Genomic DNA, 22,134 nt, shown 5'->3' on the forward strand with positions numbered 1-22,134 from the left:
ACAGTATAACTTAAATCAGTCCATTGAGCTTCCCGTGTTCTTTCCCAATTACGGCAACAAGGCAGAGTATAAATTACACCAATTGGATGTTCATAGACAATTACATTTTTATTTACACAGGACCAAAGACCTCAGAAAATCAGACCAATTGTTTATATCCTTTGCTGACAATAAGCAAGGTTATCCAGTTTCAAAGTGACCTTATCAAAATGGCTGTCAGACACAATCAGTTATTCATATGATTTGCATAAAAAGACACTTCCAGGAAAGCCCAGAGGACATTCATTCTGGGCCTTAGCCACCTCTGTTGCCTTCCCAGCTAAATTGCATTTAGATTCAGTCTGTACAGCAGCAACATGGGCAAATCCTCATACCTTTATCTTCCATTACAAAGTGGATATGGTCTCCCGGAATAGGGCATCCTTTGGTTCTATGGTCCTGAAGAGTTTGTTCCAGTGAGCCACCCAAGAACCAGGTGCTGGGGACATGGTCCCAACCAGCAAGAACAAAGGCGAGATGGGACAACGTAACATAAAGAAGTTATGTAACTATCATAAAGTTCCATGTTTGTTATCCTTCATTTCGCCTTCCTTCTTGCGTCCCCCCCTCCTTCCCCCTTCCTGGAGGTTCAAGAGGAGTTCTTTATTGGTTACACTGCCTGAGTTTCCTGCTGACATACCAGGTTAGTTAACCATGCATTGTCTTTTCCTTTTTCCTTCCTACTTTGATGTATAAGAGCTTAGTAAAAATTGTTTTTTACTATGTATGTCTAGTGTGGGCTATTATAAATGAGATCTGGGTAGCCGCCACTAGGCATGTTGGGATAAGGGGAAGCCTCAAGCCAGTAAAAGCTCTGGAGCTATAGTAAATCATCCAAGTCAGAGCCGAGGATTGGCTCCGAACCCAACCAGCAAGAAGGAAGGCGAGATGAAGGACAACAAACATGGAACGTTATGGTAGGTACATAACTTCTATTTTAGCCCTATTCTCTCTAAGTCCGTCAATGTCTGCCAAAACTGAGTTTACCTTCTCATACCTATATCCCTCTTTCAAAATATCTTTATTCAACACCAGCAATCCTTCTCTATAGCTACCCACCACATTATTAAGCCTGGAGACTCCCATGCCTTGTCCCTTCACGACATTAGTAAATACACGTTTAAGGTGCATACTCCTCATATGGAATAGAGTATTCCTATGACATTCCTTTTTATATAAACCTGTACTAAAAGAAGAATCAGGAAATTTTTTAAGAAGAACATCAAGGTACTCAATATCAATACTGGAATACTTGAAAATAAATGTCAAATCCGTGCTCCTGTGTAAACATTCAACAAATTCTTCCAAGAGTTCCATAGTGCCACCCCAAATAATAAACACATCGTCCACAAAACGACAATAGAACTTAACATTCTCCTGGAATAACACCAATTTAAACACTAATTCCAGCTCCCATTGGGCAAGTACAGCTTTGGCGTAGCTATTAACACAGCAAATGCCCATAGTTACGCCATGCCTCTGAAGATAGTAGACCCCATCAAACAAAAAATGTTATTCTCCAAAACAACTTCTAGAAGTAGACATAAAAGCTCTATCAACCTTCCATCATATTCACTGTTATTCACTAGATATAGTTTTATATATTCAATGCCCTCTAAATTGGGATTGTAGTGAATAATGATACCATATCTAATGTGACCAGAAAACAGTCACTTCCTACCCTACCTTTATCTTCATAGGAATTAAAATCCTGCAGGAACTGCTTAGAGTCTCATAACACCACTTCTGATCTGTCCAAGATAACATGCATGTCCACAGCTAGTGGGTTTTGGCTTTATTGGCTTAAATTTGTCCATAAATAGCCTTAAAAAGAAAAGTCATGGACATTCAGAATAGCCATATAGCTAAAACACCTGATGTGCTTAAAGGGTCATTTGCATATATCCCATTTTGTGTCTAATGCAAGAGTTTTAAGGAGTCATACAGTGGAAAGTGTAGCCTTGCTATATTTTTTTCGTTTGATTTTTACTGATTTGTTTTTTTCTGTGTGATCTTTTTACTCATTATTTTAGTTTACTTTAGTTTCTTGGTAAAGTTAGACTTAAAAGATGCTTACCATAATATTCCAGTTGACAAAGATTTCAGATGTTTCCTTAAGAGTTTTGTGTCTTGCTTTTTCTATAAGTTCTATGTCTTACTCATTGGTCTGTCTACTACAGCAACTGCGTACTGCAGACTTCAAGGCATTCATATCTTTCCATATTTAGATTGATTGTTTTGTATTTGCAGATTTTTTTCAAATCAAAATTGTCTTGACAAGTGTCATGAAACTGCTTAGTCTGGGGTTTCAAGTGAACTTAGAAAAATCATCTTTCATCCCTTCATATCACACAGAATATTTTTTCTGGGATGTCTTCTGGATACTTACCAAAGAAGAGTCTTTCATCTACTGGAAAATTACCATATGTAGAAATCTTCATGAGCTTTCCATCCAGTCTCTGGCATCTGCTAATGAATTTTGTCAGGATTCTGAGTCTCATTGCTTTTATGATTACCATGATTCCCTTGGCCAGACTTCACATGAGAAAAAATTAGTGGTACCTTAGGTCAAGTCTACTCTTAGCATCAGCATCAACATCCTTTATCTTTTTAGATTCCATTGCACGGGCTCATAAGAAGGGAGATGTTGTGGTGGGTGAACCAGTTATCTCTCAACCCAGGTCTTACCTTCTCCCTTCTTCCTCCACTTTAGTCTGTTATAGTTGATGCTTCAGACTTAGCTTAGGAAGCTGTATTGATAGGTGTGAAAGTGCAAGGTCTGTGGAACCAGCAGGACAAATAAAATCATATTAGTGTCAAAGAGATGCTGGCAGTAATTAATGTTCTGAAAGCCTTAAATTATTTCTGGCCTCAAGGACCTTTACATCAAAGACACAGGTGATGTGATATATAAACAAACAAGAGGGTACTAGCTCTTACCCTTGCTGCAGACATGCTATGATGGCGTGGCAGGTGGCATTTCAAATCACTCTGACTATTCAGGCCTCATAATTCCATAAGAGAAAAGCATCATAGCAAACAAGCTGAACAGGGTCAGGACAGACTCTCCCCATGAATGGAAATTGTACGCGGGGCTGTTCCGGGAATTAATCCAGCTGCAGAGAATGCCTTAAGTAGATCTGTTTGCCTCTTTTCAAAACAGACAGTTAAAGAAATTCTGCTTCAGATCCCTGGCAAACGGGTCTAAAAGACAAGTCTATATTACGAAAGCGAAAAACCCTATGCACGAATACCAAAACCTGGATCCCTATACCGCAAACCGCGAAAATCCCGAATGCACTAAACGAAAACAAAAAATTGAACTGTCATAGTCGGCCAACCCCACCACTAGCTATATACTACCTACCCAAATAAAATAAACCACATACATACACTAACCAAACCCTACTTCTAACCTAAAGTAAAGCATAAAACCCAACTTCTAACCTTACACTAAACCCCACATACACAACTAACTATGCACTATCCTTAACCCCTCCCCAACCCTAAGGTCAGTAACTACCGCACACGTCCCCTACAGGCCTACACCCAAACAAAACAAATAATCCACATACATACATTTAACAAAACCCTACCTCCAGCACTACTAAACCCCACATACAAAACTATCTATGCACTATCCTTAACCGCTCCCTAACCCTAAGGTCCATAACTACCGCACACTTCCCTACAAAAATATACACAAACAAAATAAATAACCTACATACATACATTTAACAAAACCCTACCTCTAACCTTACACTAAATCTAACATACATTACTTATCTTAGCACTTACCTTAACCCGTACCCTATCCTAAACTCCATAACTATCCAACACTTACCCTATGCAGCTAATCCACAGATGGGCCAACCATGGAAATTCGATATTTCCAATTTTGCAGTTTTCGGCTTTCGCTCTAAGTCCTTCGCGCTATACGGTTCAACGTTTACGTATTCGCATAAACGTCTTTTTGCTTTCCTAATATAGACCCCTAAACGACAGATATTTCTCATTCCCATGAGTGGAGATATTCATGTTAACATTTCCACTCTTTTGGTAAAGCAGGTGTTGTTTGACACATCTGGACCAGAAAACACTTCAGGTGACTGCTTGGATGATAGAGTTTTGATAACATTTAGGCACCTGTTTTTTGAGGACATGCAGCAGGTACTAAGGGGGGGGGGGGGGGTGTGTGTGTAAAAAAACTACTGCTTGAAATTCTTGTATGTCTAAGAGGAAGTGATTTGTCTAATTGGTGCCATTTTGAGAACCAGAAACCACCAAGCATGGATTCCTCAGGTTGTTAATTCTTTGTTTGAGTTATTATCCTTTAGCTCTTTTTACTCCTCATTCAGCCATTTCTACTTATCTGGTCTCAGACCCACTCCTTTCTACATGTCCTTAAGTCAAGCAGTTTTTGAAAGCGGTTTTACATATCCCTCTACCTAAAAAATAGTTGGCTCCTTTTTGGGATCTTTGTGCTTGAAAAACTAACACTTCTTCCATTTGAACCAGATCATCAGACTGATTTGAGGTTCTTCACACGGAAAACTGTGTTACTGATTGCGCTGATTTCTTCAAGAAGAGCATTTGAGTTGCAAGCTCTTAGGGTAAGTTAATCCTACCTTATTTTCCACATGGACATAGTTTTTTTTAGGGAAAAATCCTTGTATTATCCCCAAAGTGGTTTCAGAGATTCCTTGAGCCAATGCATTAAGTCTCTTTGTTATTCATTCCAGAACCTATTAGAAAGGGAGAAACAAATCCTACATACTCTGGATGTTCACAGTCAGCTCAGATACTACTTGGGCAGAACTAAATCTTTCAGGAAAGTCAATCAGCTGTTTATCTCCTGTGAAGGTAAGAAAAATGGGTAACCAGTGTCAAAGCAGGCAAAATGTCTAGATTTTTTTTCATGTAATTTCTGTTTGCTATTCTAGTGTAACAAGATACATCTAGGTAGGGGTAGGCACCCTTCCATAAGATTGGCTTCTTCTGTGGCTTTCTGGAAAGGAGTGGACTCTACAAGTATTCTACAGGCAGCAACCTGGTCCTCTTTACAAACATTCACAGACAAGCTAGATTCCTTTTATGTAACGAGAACAAGGTTTGCTAGGACCAATCTCCATGGGCTCCTGGATTCTTGAATTCTTCTCCTCCGTATATGGTCCTAAGGTATGGTAGTCTACTAAAATATCTAAGGGTACTGCAACAGTGATCTAATGTAGAACATAGTACAGTTGTGTAAGTAAACTTACCATAATGGTAGACATTCCTGTAGATCACTGTTGCAGTAGTTTTGCCCTCCATCTCCCTTGTTTTGTTTTTGATGTATTGCCAGGGTGTGGATGTATATATACCCTTGTGTATGTTTTTGGATATGTTTTAATGTTGATGTTTTCATTCCTAGCATTTGTTATTTCAAGACTATAGCCTGCCTTTTGAGGCAAGAGATCATTGAAACATTTGGCATTCAAACTGGCTTTTTATGTGGCTGTACTTGAGTCTGTGGCAGTTAGGGTACATGGAAGGTGCTCTGAAGCTTTGAAAGTTAGTTGGTGGCCACATCCTGGGCAGGATGCAACTCAAATCACTCAGGTTACTGCAACAGTGCTCCATTTGAACATCTGTTGTTTTGGTAATTTTACTTAGCTGCACTTTCTTGTGCGGCAGCACTAAAATGCTTATTCTCATCTGGGGTACGCTTCTCTACATACTACAATGAGTGGTCCTAAGATCAATTTCTCCCCAATGTATCCAGCATCTTGATCATATCTGCTGTGAATTAGTTTTCTTTAGTGTACTTATGTCTAATTGGGGGAGTTCTCCCACTTTTATTGCAGGCTGTGCATGTAATGTTACAGCTTCCGTGGGGTTTTCTTCATTCAGAAGCTTCTTGACATACTTTCATCTGCTCTTGGTGTCCTGCAGGACTGGTGAGATGATTGTTGCTGATGTCCCCTATGAATAATGTCTGCTGACTGTGTTTAGTCTTTATACTGTTGCCTTGTATCCTGTTAGAGCTTCTTTGTGTCACTTTCCAAAAGCTGGTAGAAGTTATCTGGTGACTTGTTCTTTGCCATTATGACTGCTCTCTTAGCCTTTTTGTTAGCCAGTATTCCTTTTTAACTTTGTCCATATTTTCTGTCTTTTTCTCTCCTACTTCTCTTACTTTATTTTGTTGACTACCTAAGTTTTTACATTCACAATCATTTTTTGTGTACCTTATTTCCACACCTGCTCTAACACAGATCTGTTGTATGGAATTCATACCTGCTGTTTTGTGACACTGCTGTTCTTCTCCTGCTGCACCTATTTCCTCCTCTTCCTGAGTCGAGTATTTCCTTGAACTCCTTTGCTTTTTCTCTAGTTTAGGCATTCATCCTAATCTCTGTTTAACTTGGAGCCTTTTTTCACCATTTCTTACAGCTGATTGTGACCACTAATGGTGTGCGCTGGGGACTTGACCATTTCACAAGGGATAACTCTGCAATCTGTTTTAATCCCAATGTCTTTTCTATAATAGGAGTACACCTATCTGAGTTGCATGCTACCCACTCTTGTAACTGATGATCTGACTGTCTCTCCTGGCAAACAATGTGCTGGCCATCATTAAACCTTTTGCCAGGCAGAAGTCCAGAATGACCTCTCCTTCATTATTCCTCTTGCCTCCACCTTATAGACCCAGACAGTCCTCATATATTCATCTTTCTGTCCAGATATGTGCATTCATAGGTTCATAGGTGTCTTCTAGGCCAACGGCCCTGGAGCCTTTACAAGGCTAGCCCATAGAAGTACCCTGGCATCATGTTGCTGTTAGTTCCTGGTGTCTCTATCAAGTAGACCCACTGGAGTGATCCCCGGGGTGAACTTTCTATTTCCCATCCACCAATCAAGATTTCTCTTGAAAAGGGCCAGTGAGGTGCTCTGCTTGACATGTATGGGAGGTCTATTCCAGAGCGTGGGCAGTGTCTGGGTTATGCACCTGTCCCTCCAACATGTTCTGGTGATTGTGGTATTGAGGTTGAGGTCCCTGGAGTATGTGGTGCGTAGGGATTGGGATTTCTTTAGGTGTAACATTTGTAACAGCTGGGTCAGATATGACTTTGTAAGTCGAGCAGAGATCGCCTCTTAATAGATGATATAAGACAGAGAAAAGCTGGAGTTGTTTGAGTCTGTTCATGTAGGGCATTTAAGGTCTAGGATCCTCTTCATGAGGTACTTTTGTGGTACTTTTGTGGCCTTTCCAGCTGTTGCAGGTGTTAAGTGAGGTACAAGCCAAATGGGGCATTATACTATATGATTGGTCTAATGAAGGAAGAGTAGAGAGAGATGATGACCTCTTTCTTCTTGAATGCAAAACCCTTGGTAGTAAGATGTGCCACAGAGGACTTTCTGACCACAGTGGCAATGTGGTGGTTGAAGGAGAGGTTGCTGTCAACCTGTGTCCCCAGATCTCTTAAAACGCCTTCAGTGTTCAGTGGGCTACCATCAATGTGGTAACTGGTGGGAACTGAGTTTTTCCCAAAGGGAATGATGATGCATTTTTTGGCATTAAGGTATGGTCCCAGAGAGGGATTTGATCAAAGAACCTTCCAAATCCCTGTCTGGGGACCATACCCTCCGAGGTAGAGAGTACTATTTCCTTTCACCACCCTTCAGTTTGCTTCAAACTTATCCATGAGGCTCATCTCCCATGCAGTAGAAGGAACCTCACCAGTGTTGGGTTCAGACATTTCCATTAGGAGACATGAGTGGATGCACTTATGTGATTTTGCAGAACCTTTCAAATCTTCTTTCATCAGTGCTCCCTTTGACAGAACCTCATTGTTCGGTCCCAAAGAGAAAGACACCTTCTGTATATTAAGTGGAATTAACAGCAGCATGTCACACAGGCACAAACTGCACGGCTGTATAATGACAGATTTATTGAAACAAGCCAACCAAGCACTACTGTGAGATTATGAACATTTTTTTATAACACCGATATCAGGTACACTGCACTTCCTCAGCTGACTTGGCTTTCAAAATATCCACCACAAGTCTTTTTATAGTTTTAAAAACTTTGTCTTTGATGAAAACATTCTTTTCCTGTATTGAAGCCTTTTTTGTCGGCAACATTATCTCAATCCAGAGAAAACCAGTTCTCAGTGGCTGAAATGTTTTTTACTAATGTTTTTTCATTGACTTTTTCTGCTGTGTTAGCTATGCTCATTCAGAAAAAGCCAGCTCTCAGTATGCCAAAATGTTCTTTCATTGATAGGATATTGTAATATTTTCTGTTGTGTTAACCATTTTTCTTTATCTTGAATATTTGTGTACATTCAACTGTTTAGGATATCTCAATAAGTCTCTGTTAATGCCATTTCTTACAAAATATTCAGAAATATAATGTGTATATATGTATATGTATGTATATATATATATATATATATATATATATATATATACATATATACATATATATATATATATATATATATTTTTTTTTTTTTTTTTTTTTGTTCCACACAAGGACATTCTGTTAAGCCAATGCATCATATGCTATTTTAAAAGTATAGCACACTGATTGCCATCATGATATATCATAATTACCAAACCTCTGTTACTTATGAAGAGAAAACAACTATATTTCTTATTTTACAATATGTCATGCAAGCACTTTCTTGTTATTTCTTCCAGTATTTGCAGGCTCTGTATTTTTTATGCTATTCCTAAAAATATCACACTGTCAGTATGAGAGACAGCAGTTGTACCAATACATGCTGTTACTGTGAGACCAAATCACATACATGCCATTTCTATGAGAAAAAACAGTTGTACTGTATATAGTTCTGTAACTCTAGGTGCAAGCAGGAAGGGAAAATCTTGTTTGCTGTGGGCGTACATTTTTCCTCGACTCCTCAGCAGACTTTTTCTAGGAACCAACGAGGCAGATGGAAAATGTGGTTCAAGAAAGCCTTTTTCAGGCGCAGAGGGGAAATTCAAATGGAGGACACCATCCCTGTGGCAGAGGTGGGGGGATCCAGGGATATCTGTCAGACAGATCTTATCAGCGCTCCTGAAAGGAAGCCTGACTGTCTAGCTCTGGAGGCAGTTAGGGGTCATCTATCCCTGCATCAGAGAGCCTGGCCAATATTATAAAAGGTTCATGGGTGCAGAGGATTATATCCAGAGCTTATATAATACCATTTTTCATCCACCCACGCTAGTATCAAACAAAATCCCAGGTGTTTCACCCAGTCAGAGGAAAGCAGCGGCACTAGAAATAAATGAGCTGCTAGAAAAAGATCTAAGAGGTCTCCCCAGATCAGAAAGAGTCTAGAACTTATTCAAGACTCTTTTTAGTGCAAAAAAAGACAGGGGACTGGAGACCAATCTTGGATTTCAGCAAACTAAATCAATTGGTTCAATGTACAAAGTTTCGGTTGGTCATGGTTCAGTCCATTCTGATATTTCTTCACGAGGATGATTGGATGTACTCGGTAGACCCTCAGTAGACCCTCAGGATGCGTACTATCACTTCAAAATGAACAGATGATCCAGAAGATATCTACGCTTCTAGCTGGGAGCCAGTCATTACCAATTCAGGGCACTACCGTTCCTTCCCACCACAACCCCCAAGGTGTTTACCAAATGCATGGCAGTAGTTGTAGCTCACTTGAGACTGTGGTGATTCTGAGTGTTTACATATTTGCATAACTGGCTGCTGACCGCTTCAACCAGGCATCAACTAATTCAAGCATGGGACTACTTACTCAGTTTCATCTGGGAATATCTATCAATTACAACAAATCTAAACTCAGTCCAACTCAAACTCTGGAATTCATCCGTGCTCTCTTCAATACTGTCACTCAAATAGCTTCTACAAAGTCAAACAATTCAGTTTCAGGTCAAAAAGATCATTCCGAGTTCTTTTCTTTCAGCCTGTCTGATACTACAAGTACTGGGGTCCATGTCTGTGTCAGTCACCTTTGTACCGCTGGTAAGGTTCCACATGAGAATCCTTCAGTGGACACTCACAATGCAATGGTCTGTTCCTGAACAGCCATAATCCACTCCAGTTAAATACAGGAAGGCGATTCCTTTGTTCTCTCTCAACCCAAGGCCACAGTGATCACGGACGTCTCTCAGACTAGGTGGGGGGGGGGGTACTTCTTTGAAAGGGCAGTCCAATGCATATGGTTCCCCAAAGAGGCCAAAACACATGTCAATGTCTTGCAAATGGGAGCTGCTGTCCTGGTGCTGCAAGCCTTCCAAGACGCTCTTTCAACCATGACTATTGTGATTTAGGTGGACAAGATGCCAGTGGTCTGGTATATCAACAAACAAGGAGGAACCAGATCTAACCCTCTTTGTTGAGAAGACAAAGGCTATGAGAGTATGGCAGTGAGTGAACTCATCCAGTCATTTTCTGATAGCAACATGCATCCTAGGGAAATCTAAAGTGATTGCAGAGAAGTTAAGCAGGTCTTTTTTGATGCCTCATAAGTGGCCTCTCAACATAAGTGTGGCGGAACTGATTTTCCATTGATGGGGCTATCCATGCTGCAGTCTTTTGGATCAACCCTCAATAGCAAGTGCAGCAGGTTCTTTGCCCTGATCCCCCTCCCCACTGGGGGAGTCACCAAGGAATGCTCTGTTTCATGACTGGCCCTCCGGTCCCCTTTATAGTATCCCCCATTAACTCTCATTCCCAATTTTCTCTAGAAAGCATCTCAGTTGAAGAGCACAGTTATCCTCATTGCCCCATACTGGACTTGTCAAATTTGGTTTCCCTTCCTTTGACCTCATCTTCTACACTCACCCTGAATTCTGGATCCAACTCCAGACCTTCTGTCTCACCTTTCAGACATGATTCTTACAGACATTTTAGGCCTTAAGTTGACCACATGGTGTTTTAAGTTCCATTGATTGCTAGACAGCTCAAGCTTTGTTCCTTATCCTTCACATTCTGTTATCCTCCCACAAAGCTTCCATTAGAAAAATTTACAAAAGTAAATGAGAAAGACTTGTTTTTCAGGCACTCGAAAAGAATTTAGATCCCTTTTCAGCACTGATTTCTGAGGTTCTTGACTTTTTAGCTGCAATTTTCAATGCGCAGTCTATCTCCTCAACTGTCAGAGTACAATTAGCAACCATTTCCAATTTTCACATACGAGTCAATAACTCAACCTTAGATCTGATGTTGTTAATCTACTTTCCATTCATCACTGATGGGGCTCTGAACAGAGTTGGCCTAATACCAAGCTCGATCCAGCCAAAAACTCTCGAGCTAAGCTTCTACCCACAATGCCCTTCTCTGTTACCTCAGATCGAGTTTACCTTTGATTATTGTGTGTAATTTTCATGATGTCTGATAAAAAGGGCACATCGGGTTTCAAACATTGTGCTTCTTGCAAGGATAAGCTTGCGAATACTGACTCTCATGATGATTGTGTTTATTGTTTGGGGGTGCCCCATCTTTTGGTGCAACCTCCCTGTGTGATTTGTCAAAGTTTCAGTCAGTGCACTTTGAATGAGCACAAGAATAATTTGATCCTGAAGGACCTACTTAAGTCGCCCTTTTCAGAGGCCCTTTCTGTGATGGAGGTCTCACCCCCTCCAGTTAAGGATAAGAAAAGGTCCCATTTGGTTCCCTTTTTACCATCAGGTGACCAGGGTAAATCTGTGAAACCTAAAGTGCCAAAACTATCTTCGGAGCATAGGTCTGCCTCGTTGGCACTGACCCCTTCTGTTCCATCTATGACCGTTACTATGTCGGCGCCAGCTTTGGCTCCTATTCCATCTCTGGCACTGACTATTGACCTTACTACTATTACTATGACTTTGGCACCAGGTGCCACTTCAGCATAGTACATGCCTTTGATGCCTATCTCTGCAGTTACGATTGAACCTTCCATTTCCACTCTGAGTGCCCCTTCGGTGCCGAGCTCTTTTATGGCCCCGATAAGTATGAATTTGACCCCACTGCTTCTAGTCTCCAAACTTGAGACATCTGTGCTGGTTGATTCCACACCACGGACCAGATACTGTCCATCCATTGACCCCTTGCTAGGGCAGGTGTACAGTCCGTTCCTAGAACGACCTGACTCCTCATCAGGAGTATCCACTAGATCTACCAAAAGCCTTACAGAGCTTGATGCAGTGCATCTTGTGGACCAGCTGTTGACAGCCAGAGGGATATCCACTCCTTCCAGGACCCATCCTCCTGCAGGACATGGGGTGACTTCTCCACGAACTCCATCCTATTCTTCTCCTTTGACCATATCAGTTCCAAAGCCCTCTGCTCTGACATTTTCAGAACCCCTCATCTGGTGCCTGTAGTAGACCTCACTGGGGCTGCAGGACTGTTCCTTTGGTCCTCAGTTCCTGCTGAACCCGTCCTTCCTCAACCCCATGATTGGAGTGCATCGTGGCATGGTTCCGAGTGTTTCTTTGGCTCCATCCTCTGTGCCGGGAGTTCTGTCTGCACTGATCCTGCTTGAGGCTCCATCCTCGGGAGCGGGTTTGATGGAGCTGGATGTGACCCCGGTTCCAAGGTTGTCCTTCTCAGTTCCAGGCTCCCATCCCTCTGCAGACCTGCTTTCCATGCTATGGAGAGGGCACTTGCTTCTGGAAACATTCTGTCGACATTGGAACCCCAGACTTCTTCCCCTGAGCTACAGCTGTCCTAGGCCACCTCCCCGGGACACTGGGCAGGAAAGTTGCAGGACCCCCCATTGGAGGGCGCCCTCTCTTCCGAGTCCTCCTCAGAAGTCCCCACTGAGAAGCCCCCACAAAAGAGGTCATGCCAGAGGAAGCAAATAGACTCACCTGAGGAGTCTGTAATGGAGGACATGGATTTCGATGACGGTGAAGGGTCCCCACGGTCACCACCTGAGGATGTTTCCTTCAGAGACATCCTTGAAATGTTGAAACAGAGGGGTGACTGGAAGCCCACTAATCCTTCTTCCGAGGAGTCAGTGTTTCTGCAGGCTTTCCGTGCCCAGCCATCTACCTCTTGGGTGACCCCGCCTGTAGACGAGCTAGTTGAGTTCGTGGTGCAGCGTGCTTGGAGGAACCCTGATTCTGTTGAGGTGATCCCTCAAAGACCTGACAAGATACTTTCTCCACCTGAGGAAAACCCACATTGGTCCAGAGGTTTACCAGTCGATGTTATGGTGGTGGCGGCAGCCAAGAAAAGGCATCTCATCCTACTGTTCACCCTCCCAACAGAGAGTCCCAGGCCATGGAAAGATTTAGGAAGCAAGTCTTTGCTTCATTGTCCTTTGCCAAATGGTCCCTGAACTACTTGGCACATTTTACGAGGCTCCAAATTTTCTGGAACACTCACAGGGCAGGTGTCTGATGAGATAAGGGATAAAGTTGCCTCACAGCTTGCAACCCCCGGAATCCATCTCCAATTCGTCCATGAGGTTGCTCTCACATGCAACTGAAGGGGTGGCTAGAGCTGTGGATTCAGGCATAGTTATGAGATGCCATGCCTGGATGTGCCTTTGTGACCTTGCAGACCCTTTCAGGTCTTCCTTCCTGAATGCTCCCATTGAAGCATCATCCCTTTTTGGCCGCAAGGTGAAGGACTCTCTGGCCAGGTGTGAGCAGGATGGTAAGACCCTGTCTGACGTAGGTCTATGTTTTTCCAACCCACAACGTTCCTTTTCCAGGAGCCAGAGGAGTGGCAAAATGTGGCATAAAGTAATCTCAGGGTCCTTTCCGTGCTATGAGTGGTGATATCCCCAGGGGCAGAGGGGGTAACAATTCTGGAAGGTGCTCCTACCGAGGCACAGGGGGTCCACATAATCAGGGACCCAAGGATTCTTTCTCTGGGCAGCCTCATCAGCGCTCCTGAAGAGCGGCCTGATTGCTTTCCTCTGGAAGCAGTCGGGTCATTTCTCCTTGCACCAAGCTGCCTGGCATTCAATAACCACCAATCGTTGGGTGCAGATGATCATAACCAGAGGTTCCACCATTCCCCTCATCGCTTACCCAAAGCTCCCAGCAATCCTCCCGGACGTTCCACCCAGTCAAAGGGAAGAAGCAGCTGCAGAAATAAACAAGCTGTATCAAAAAAGTCATCCAATTAGTCCCACCAGACCAATGCAGATCTGGATTCTACTCCAGATTCATTTTGGTGCCAAAAAAGACAGGGGACTGGAGACCCATTTTGGATATAAGCAATTTGAACAAGTCTGTTGCCCAAACCAAATTCCAGATGGTCACGGTTCAATCCATTCTCCCTTTTCTAAGGGAAGGCATTTGGGTGTGCTCGATAGACCTATGAGATGCATATTACCACATCAAAATGGACAAATGCTCCAGGAGTCTTCTTCATTTCCGGATAGGAGCTAGTCATTACCAGTTTTGTGCCCTGCCGTTCGGACTCTCTACAGCCCCAGAGTGTTCACAAAGTGCATGGCAGTGGTTACAGTTCACTTGAGACTGCAAGGATTCAGGGTGTTTCCATATTTGGACGATTGCCTACATACCGCCCCCACCAAGCATCTTCTGGTAACAGCCCTGCAATACACCCTTTCACTGACAAAACCTTTGGGGATAACTGTAAACTAGGAGCAATCCAATCTTGCTCTGGCCCAGAAGATAGAATTTATTGGAGCAGTCTTCGACACCTGCTCTTGTCTGGTATCTCTCACAGACTTCAGAGAGTGAGGCTTCAGCTCTGGGTGATACTTGTCAAAACAAAGTCTTAGTGAGAGAGGTTCTTCAGGTTCTAGGATCCATGGCAGCCTACATACCAATAGTGCCTCTTGTGAAATTGCACATGCGAATACTTCAATGACTTCTCTCTCAATGGTTTCCGAATTACCATACTCTGTTTTCAGATTCAGATAACCAATTCTTGCAAGCAGGATCTTCTTTGGGATGCTTCCCTGATAGGGTGGGGGGCCCATTTCCAGGGAAAGACAGTCCAAGGTGCATGATCCACGTTGGAGGCCAAACTGCATATCAACGTTCTAGAACTGAGAGTGGTGCTGTTAACGTTGCAAGCATTCCAACCTGTTCTTTCTTCTGGAACAGTTGCAATTCAGTCAGACAATATGTCAGTAGTCTGGTAAATCAACAAACAAGGAGGAACAAAGTCCCATCCTTTATGTTGAGAGGCCGTGAGAATTTGGTAGTGGGCGATGGCTTCCAACCGCTTTCTGATAGCAATGCATATCCCGGGGATTTCCAACGTGATTATGGACAAGTTGAGTAGATGTATTCTCTTGCCTCACAAGTGATCTCTCAATCCTGAAGTAGCGGCAGAAATCTTCAGCCGTTGGGGCCAGCTTGCTGCAATCTATTCGCCTACCCATCAAACAACAAATGCAGCAGCTATTTTGCCCTGTTTCCCCCAAGGGGGGTCCCTGAGGGGTGCTCTAATTCACGATTGGCCCATGGGACTGCTATATGCTTATCCCCCCATTCCTCTGATACCGCAATTCATAAAGAAGGCCATTCAGTTGAAATGCAAATTGATCCTCATAGCCCCCTTTTGGCATCAACATGTTTAATTCCCCCTTCCTTTGGCCTCATCTGTTATGTTGACCATGGATTTTGGATCCTCTTCCAGACCTAATTCCCTACCCCCAAGGGTTGAGTCATCCGATCCTGTCCAGTCTCAAACTGACAGCTTGGTTTCTCCACTTCTATTAGTCACCAGGCAGGGTGATCTCACCTCACCTGTTCATGACATTATTCTGGCCTCTCATAAACCACACACCAGAAGGCTATATCTGGACAAATGGAAAAGATTCTCTATATGGTCAACGGAAAAGATGCTAGATCCATATTCGGCTCCAATCACAGGGGTTTTACAATACCTGTCTAAGTTTTTCGAAGATGGAGATTCAGCCTCTACCATACAAGTACATCTAGTGGCTATTTCATACTATCATAATGGATTAGATGGTACTCCCCTCATATCACTGTGTTTATGTAAAACTTTTCTCAAAAGAGTTTCCCACATTTGGCCTCCAATCAGACAGCCTATAGAGCCATGGAACCTCACGTTAGTTCTCCAGTCTTTGACTCTACCTCCTTTTGAGCCTGCAGCGAAGTGTGACCTGAAATTCTTGTCATGGAAATCCCTCTTTCTGGTAGCCATCATGTCAGCCAGATGAATTTATGAGCTTTAGGCATTATGCACCAAAAGACCCTATCTGATCTTCCACAAGGACAGAGTATCACTCCGGACAAACCCATCTTTTCTCCCCAAAGTTATTTCTGACTTTTCCATCAATCGGACAATTGACTTACCAGTATTTTTCCCAAATTTTTGTAATAAAGGGGAATACTGCCTACATTCCTTGGATGTGCACAGACAATTGAGATTTTATTTAGACAGGACCAAAGCAATTCGTAAGACTGACCAAATTTTCATCTCTTTTTTTGGGCCTAGAATGAGAAATTCTTTCTCCAAGGTCACTTTATTAAAATGGCTAAGGGACTGCTTATGTTTCTCTTGTTCATTTGCGAAAGAACCTATGCCACAGAATATTAAAGTCCATTCGACTAGATCTATGGCACTATCTGTAGCCTTCCATTCCAGGGCTTCTATGGATGGTATCTGTGCAGCAGACATTTGGGCTAAACTCCACACTTTTATCAGTCATTACAAATTGGATGTGGTCTCCAGAGGGAGAGCTGCCTTCGGCTCAGTGGTACTCGTGGACATTCTTCCATAAGGGCCGCCCAAGGATCTCAAGGTAGCTGGAGATTCTGTTGCATCAGTAATGAATGGAAAGAAGATTAACAACATCAGATAAAGAAATTATGTCTTACCATAATGTTCCATCTGTGTTGTTGATCTTCTTTTATTCATCACTTCCCACCCTCCTTCCCCTGCCAAAAGCACATGGAGATACTTTGGGTCCAAGTGGTGTCTTAGGGCATTTGCACAGAAATGGTCTCTGCTTTACTTGTATAACATGGGCAAACTCGTATAACATGGGCAAACTCGATCTGAGGTAACAGGGAGAATGGCATTGTGGGTAGAAACTTAGCTTGAGATTTTTTGGCTGGCGTGAGCTTGGTATTAGGCCGACTCAGTTCCGAGGGCTCTAAACCGAACTCCATCAGTGATGAATGAAAGAAGATCAACAACACAGATGGAACGTTATGGTAAGACATAACTTCTTTTTTTCCTCCAAGCTTTGTGAAGCCTTTTGCATAGGAACCTGTTTACTTGCATCTTCTTTAAAGGATCCTACTCCTCCTTGAGATTTAAATGTTGTTCTTCAGGCTTTGATCCAACCCCTCTTTGAACCATTAGCTAAGCCTGATCTAAAATTTTTGACCTGGAAAACTGTTCGTTTTCCTAGTTGCTATAACTTCTGCCAGAAGACTGTCTGAACTTCAGACTCTGTCTTCTAAACCTCCTTATTTAACTTTTCACAAGAATAGGGTTACTTCATGGACCAGTCCTTCCTTTTTACCTAAGGTGGTGTCAGAATCCAATATTAATCAGGTTATCAAACGTCCAGTCTTCTTTCCAAAAATTTCAAACCAAAGAGAATATGTTATACCTTTTAGATGTCCACAGACAGTTACACTTCTACCTTCATAGAACCAAACATTTGAAGAAATCTGAACAGTTGTTTCCTTTTTTGATTCAAAATTAGGCAAACCAGTTTCTAAAGTGACTTTGGCCAAATGGTTGATTGGTTTATGAAAAATTGGGTTTATCTTTACCAAAACCACCAAAAGCCCACTTCAGAAGGTCTGTGATGACATCCTCAGCCTTTTTGTCAAGAACTTCCTTGGATAAAATTTGTGCAACTGCAACGTGATATAATCATAATACCTTTATTGCTCATTACAAATTGGATCTGGTCTCTAGGGAAAGAGCTGCCTTTGGCTCAGCTGTGCTCAGGAATATCCTTACTTGCAGTTCTCCTAAGATTTAGGTAGCTGGGGACTGTGTCCCAACAGTTGAGGAATGAATGAAAATGACAAAATCAGTTAGAACATTGAGAGTCCATAACTTTTTTTTATCTATGTTGTCCATTTTCCTTCCTCAACTTCTCACCCACCAACCTCCTCCTAGCTTTACTTCTGGAAAGATCAAAGGGTATTGGAGGAACTTCTGTTCCTTGTTTGAGCCCCAGTTTCTGTTCTTCCTTATTCTCCACTGCTCTGTAGGCTTTGGGCAGCAACCTAGATTCGAGGTATGTTAGGTGATCTGTAAGAAGTGGCAGAGTTGGATGTGAGGCTCTGATCCAGAAGAATGAAAATGGTTAACAAAGATGGAATGTTAGTACATAACTTTTTGCAAATGTGTAGTAGATCAAGCAGGACTGGATCATTTACAGCTTCCTAGACTAGTGCTAGATCGCCCCATATGACTCTGTAGGTGACAGAGAACAGAGACAAGGCACTAAGATGCTCTAGGCAGCATAGGGAGCTCCTACCCAAGATTTCTCTATTGAGGAAGTACTGGGAATTTTCATGTTGTGTTGGGTGTTTGGACAGGTACAATACTGAAGGGTATATTGTATTCTTGAGTGGGCCTGAGATAGGAGGGATGAATAGAGGAGGAGGATGGACTCTTCTGACCAGGAGATGGAGATGCTCTTAGTAACCCGTTGGATGAGACAGAAGATCTTCCTAATGACAGTATATGTCTAATGATCAAAACAAAGTGTAGGTGTGCAAGAGTTCCTGTTTCTCATACTGTAACAATGTATTTTTGGCATTCAACTTTATACTATGATCCTGACATCATGGGTTTATCTTGGTCATAGGAAGATCCAAATGTCTTTAGTGCAGTTGATGATGGCTTTAAGCTTTCATTTATCCACAGACCTGGTTAACCAGAGATATTTAATGTCAGATTTGACATCAGAGAAGTAGAAGCCAAATAGAAGTTATCCCAAAACAGAGACCTTGAGTACACCACTGGTGACAATCCTCTTAAAAGACAATCTGCCAATTTTTTGATGATGCCAGAGTGTTGTATAGTGTCAAAAAACTGTAACTAAATCTTGTGTACATGGAGTTACCCTTATGTACTGCTTCTGTGAGTCTTACAAAGTTGTCAGCTAGGTTTATTAGCCATGATCTACATTATGAAAAGCCATATTAGTTAGTCTCTATGGAATGTACTGCAAGTTCCTTATGTCTGTTTACAAGATCCTCGATGATTCATCCCATCACCCAACAAATGATGCTGGTGAGACTGGAAGACATGTAGTTACCAAGGTCCATAGCAGGCCTCTGTTGTGGAGGGCAGGTACTACAGCTGTTCTCCAGGCTTCTGATACATATTCAGTGGAGAGGCTATGTCTGAATAGTTTAAAGAGGAGGTCTGATAGAAAGTGTTTTATACTGACTACAGAACTGTTTGGTATACTTTCTGTACCCACAGAACAGCTGTTTTGGGATATTTTTGGTATTTAATTTAGCATTTTAGTATCTGTTCTGTGGTATGGGGGTATGGTCTAGATCAGGGGTGTCCAAACTTTTTTCACCAAGGGCCATATGCGGTAAAATACACAAACAGCCGGGCCACTCACTTGAGGTGAAGTATATTATATTATATTGCCTCACCTGGTTTATTTTTTAAGACAAGTAAACTAAATTAATCAGCCTACAACACTGCTTTTCATGAATAGGATATTTCAAGCTAGTTATGCAAATAAGTTTGGATTGTTAACAGATTAACTAATAGTCGTTTTAAAAATGATAACATAAAATGATTTATTAGTAATAGGGCTTAATAATAACACATGGAACGTGTAATATATTTTGAACTCGGGAACACAGTTGCGCTCAGTGGGAACAGTGAAGTTGCGCTTTGGCCTGCAGGATTGCTGGCAGTTACATCACAGAGATGGTCGTTGGTAATTTTGGTTCTCAATCTGCTTTTGTTCAGCGTCATCAGAGAAAATGTTTGTTCACATATGTATGTTGAGCCGAACAGACTCATCATTCTTTTTGCGTGGCGTCTCATCAGAGGAAACTTGGCTTCTTCCAAGCTCCGGTAGAAGTCAGGTAAAGAGAGAAGCTGATGTTGATTCTTCAGAGAATCATCACACTGCATTTCTATAAGTTCTAATTGAAGACTCTCTTCCACTTCTTCTGCATTTATCATGAAGGGTGTCGCAAACAGCTTGATATCATTCTCAATAGTAGAAAAATCTTGGAAGCGCTGAGAAAATTCTGTCAGGAGGGATGTGATCACAGACGCATATTTCCCCTTTTTACCAGAGAGATCGACCTTTGGAAATGCAGATCTGATTTCGGACAGTGTGGGGAAGTGTGCGACATTGAAAGTGTGCAACTGTGCCTCAAACAGTCGGAGCTTCACACAGAATGCTTTCATGTGTGCGTGAAGCTGTGGTACAAGTTGGTCTTTACCTTGTAGGTTTTTGTTGAGTGTGTTGAGGTGTTCAGTGAGATCAACTAAAAATGCCAGGTCTGCCAACCATAGAGGGTCATTCAGCTCATGAAGAGGTCGGTCCTTTTCTTTCAAAAACTGGTCGATCTCTGATCTCAGAGAATAAAACCGCCTAAGCACTGAGCCACGACTTAGCCAGCGCACTTCTGAATGGTAGAGCAGGTCCCCATATTCAGCATCAATGTCAGTTAAGAAAGCTTGAAATTCTCTGTGGTAGAGTGCTCGTACTCGAATTATGTTTACTGTTTTCACAACAGTGTTCATCACATTGTTAAGCTGTACTGTCTTGGCACAGAGTGCTTCTTGGTGGATGATACAGTGCATTTTAACTGCCTCACCTCCACTCTCCTGCACCTTGGCACACACCATAGAGGCCATTCCTTTGCGCTGGCCTGTCATAGCTGGAGCTCCATCCGTTGTAACTCCACACAACTTGTCCTATTTAAGTCCTATCTTGTCAATTGCATTTGACACAGCTTCAAAAATGTCTTTACCCGTTGTTGTGGTATTTAGACTGGTGAGATCAAGCAGCTCCTCCGTAATGCAAAAGTTATTGTCAACACCCCGCAAAAAATTAGTAACTGTGCGGTATCTGTGGCGTCTGTGCTCTCATCACATGCAATGGAGTAGAAATCAAAAGCACATGTTTTGTCTGCCAGTTGATGTTTTATGTTGGCTGACAAGTCTTTGATTCGCCGCACAACTGTGTTCCTTGATAGGCTAACACTGTCGAATTCTTGACTTTTTTCTGGGCACATTTTTCCTGCAACTTTAGTGAGGCACTGTTTTATAAATTCACCATCTGAAAAAGCCTTCCCATGCTGGGCAATGAGTTGAGCCACCTCATAGCTGGCTATTGTGGCATTTTCTTGAGTTTTTTTGGCACGGGAAAAATACTGTTGTTGAGCTAGCAAACTAGCTGTCATCTGCTTAACCTTTTGTTCTCGTTCCACACCAGTGTAGGACATGTAGGTCTGATGTTTGGTTTCGTAGTGTCGTCTTACATTGTACTCCTTCAACACTGCGACACTCTCATTACAAATCAAACACACACATTTCCCCCTGACTTCCATAAAGAAGTATTCATTTTCCCACCGTGTCTGAAATTTTCTACACTCACTTGCTATCTTGCGTTTCTTTGGTGTTGTCATTTTCAGTGGGCTGTGGCAAAATTTTTCTTTCCTTAATTTAGTTTTGTACAGGTACTGCCTTGATCAACTCAGTAGCTCCACCGCTAGAGTTAAAACCAAGAAATCAACTAGTAAGCAACCACAAAGCACTGTATCAAGGAGAAACCGCGTTTTTCATCTATGGATCCATGATTAACTGAATTTTAAGTACATCTTTTATCTTGATTCATTTTGTATGTAATTTTGGCTTTTGTCCACTAGAGGGGAGTGTTGTATTAGTTACAAAACGACTGTTTCTACTTTTCATTCACTCTGGATTCAGGTTCCCCTACCCTCAAAACATGCCAGAGACTTCAGTGCATCTTCTATCTACCGTTTTTTTCTTTTACCTAATAGAACTCTACTGCCAACCAATCTACGGACCGGTGATCCGCTGTGACGACCCCCTAACCGGGAAAAGCCGAAACACAAGACCTAAACTAATTTTGCCTTGACATACACGAGACTGATTTTTAAATCTGCTAACTAAATGTATAATACCCACACACATCTCAGCTG

At 42.2% G+C, this 22,134-nt stretch overlaps 1 protein-coding gene across 1 annotated transcript in view; it reads left to right on the forward strand.

Moving 5' to 3' along the window:
* The window catches only part of WDR54 (WD repeat domain 54), a 1,113,980-nt gene that overhangs the window by 61,236 nt on the left and 1,030,610 nt on the right, over nt 1-22,134 (forward strand). The gene's annotated exons all lie outside the window — the stretch shown is intronic.

Source organism: Protopterus annectens, chromosome 2.part2, assembly GCF_019279795.1.
Source record: "Protopterus annectens isolate FY-2018-M chromosome 2.part2, PAN1.0, whole genome shotgun sequence".
Lineage (NCBI taxonomy): Eukaryota > Metazoa > Chordata > Ceratodontiformes > Protopteridae > Protopterus > Protopterus annectens.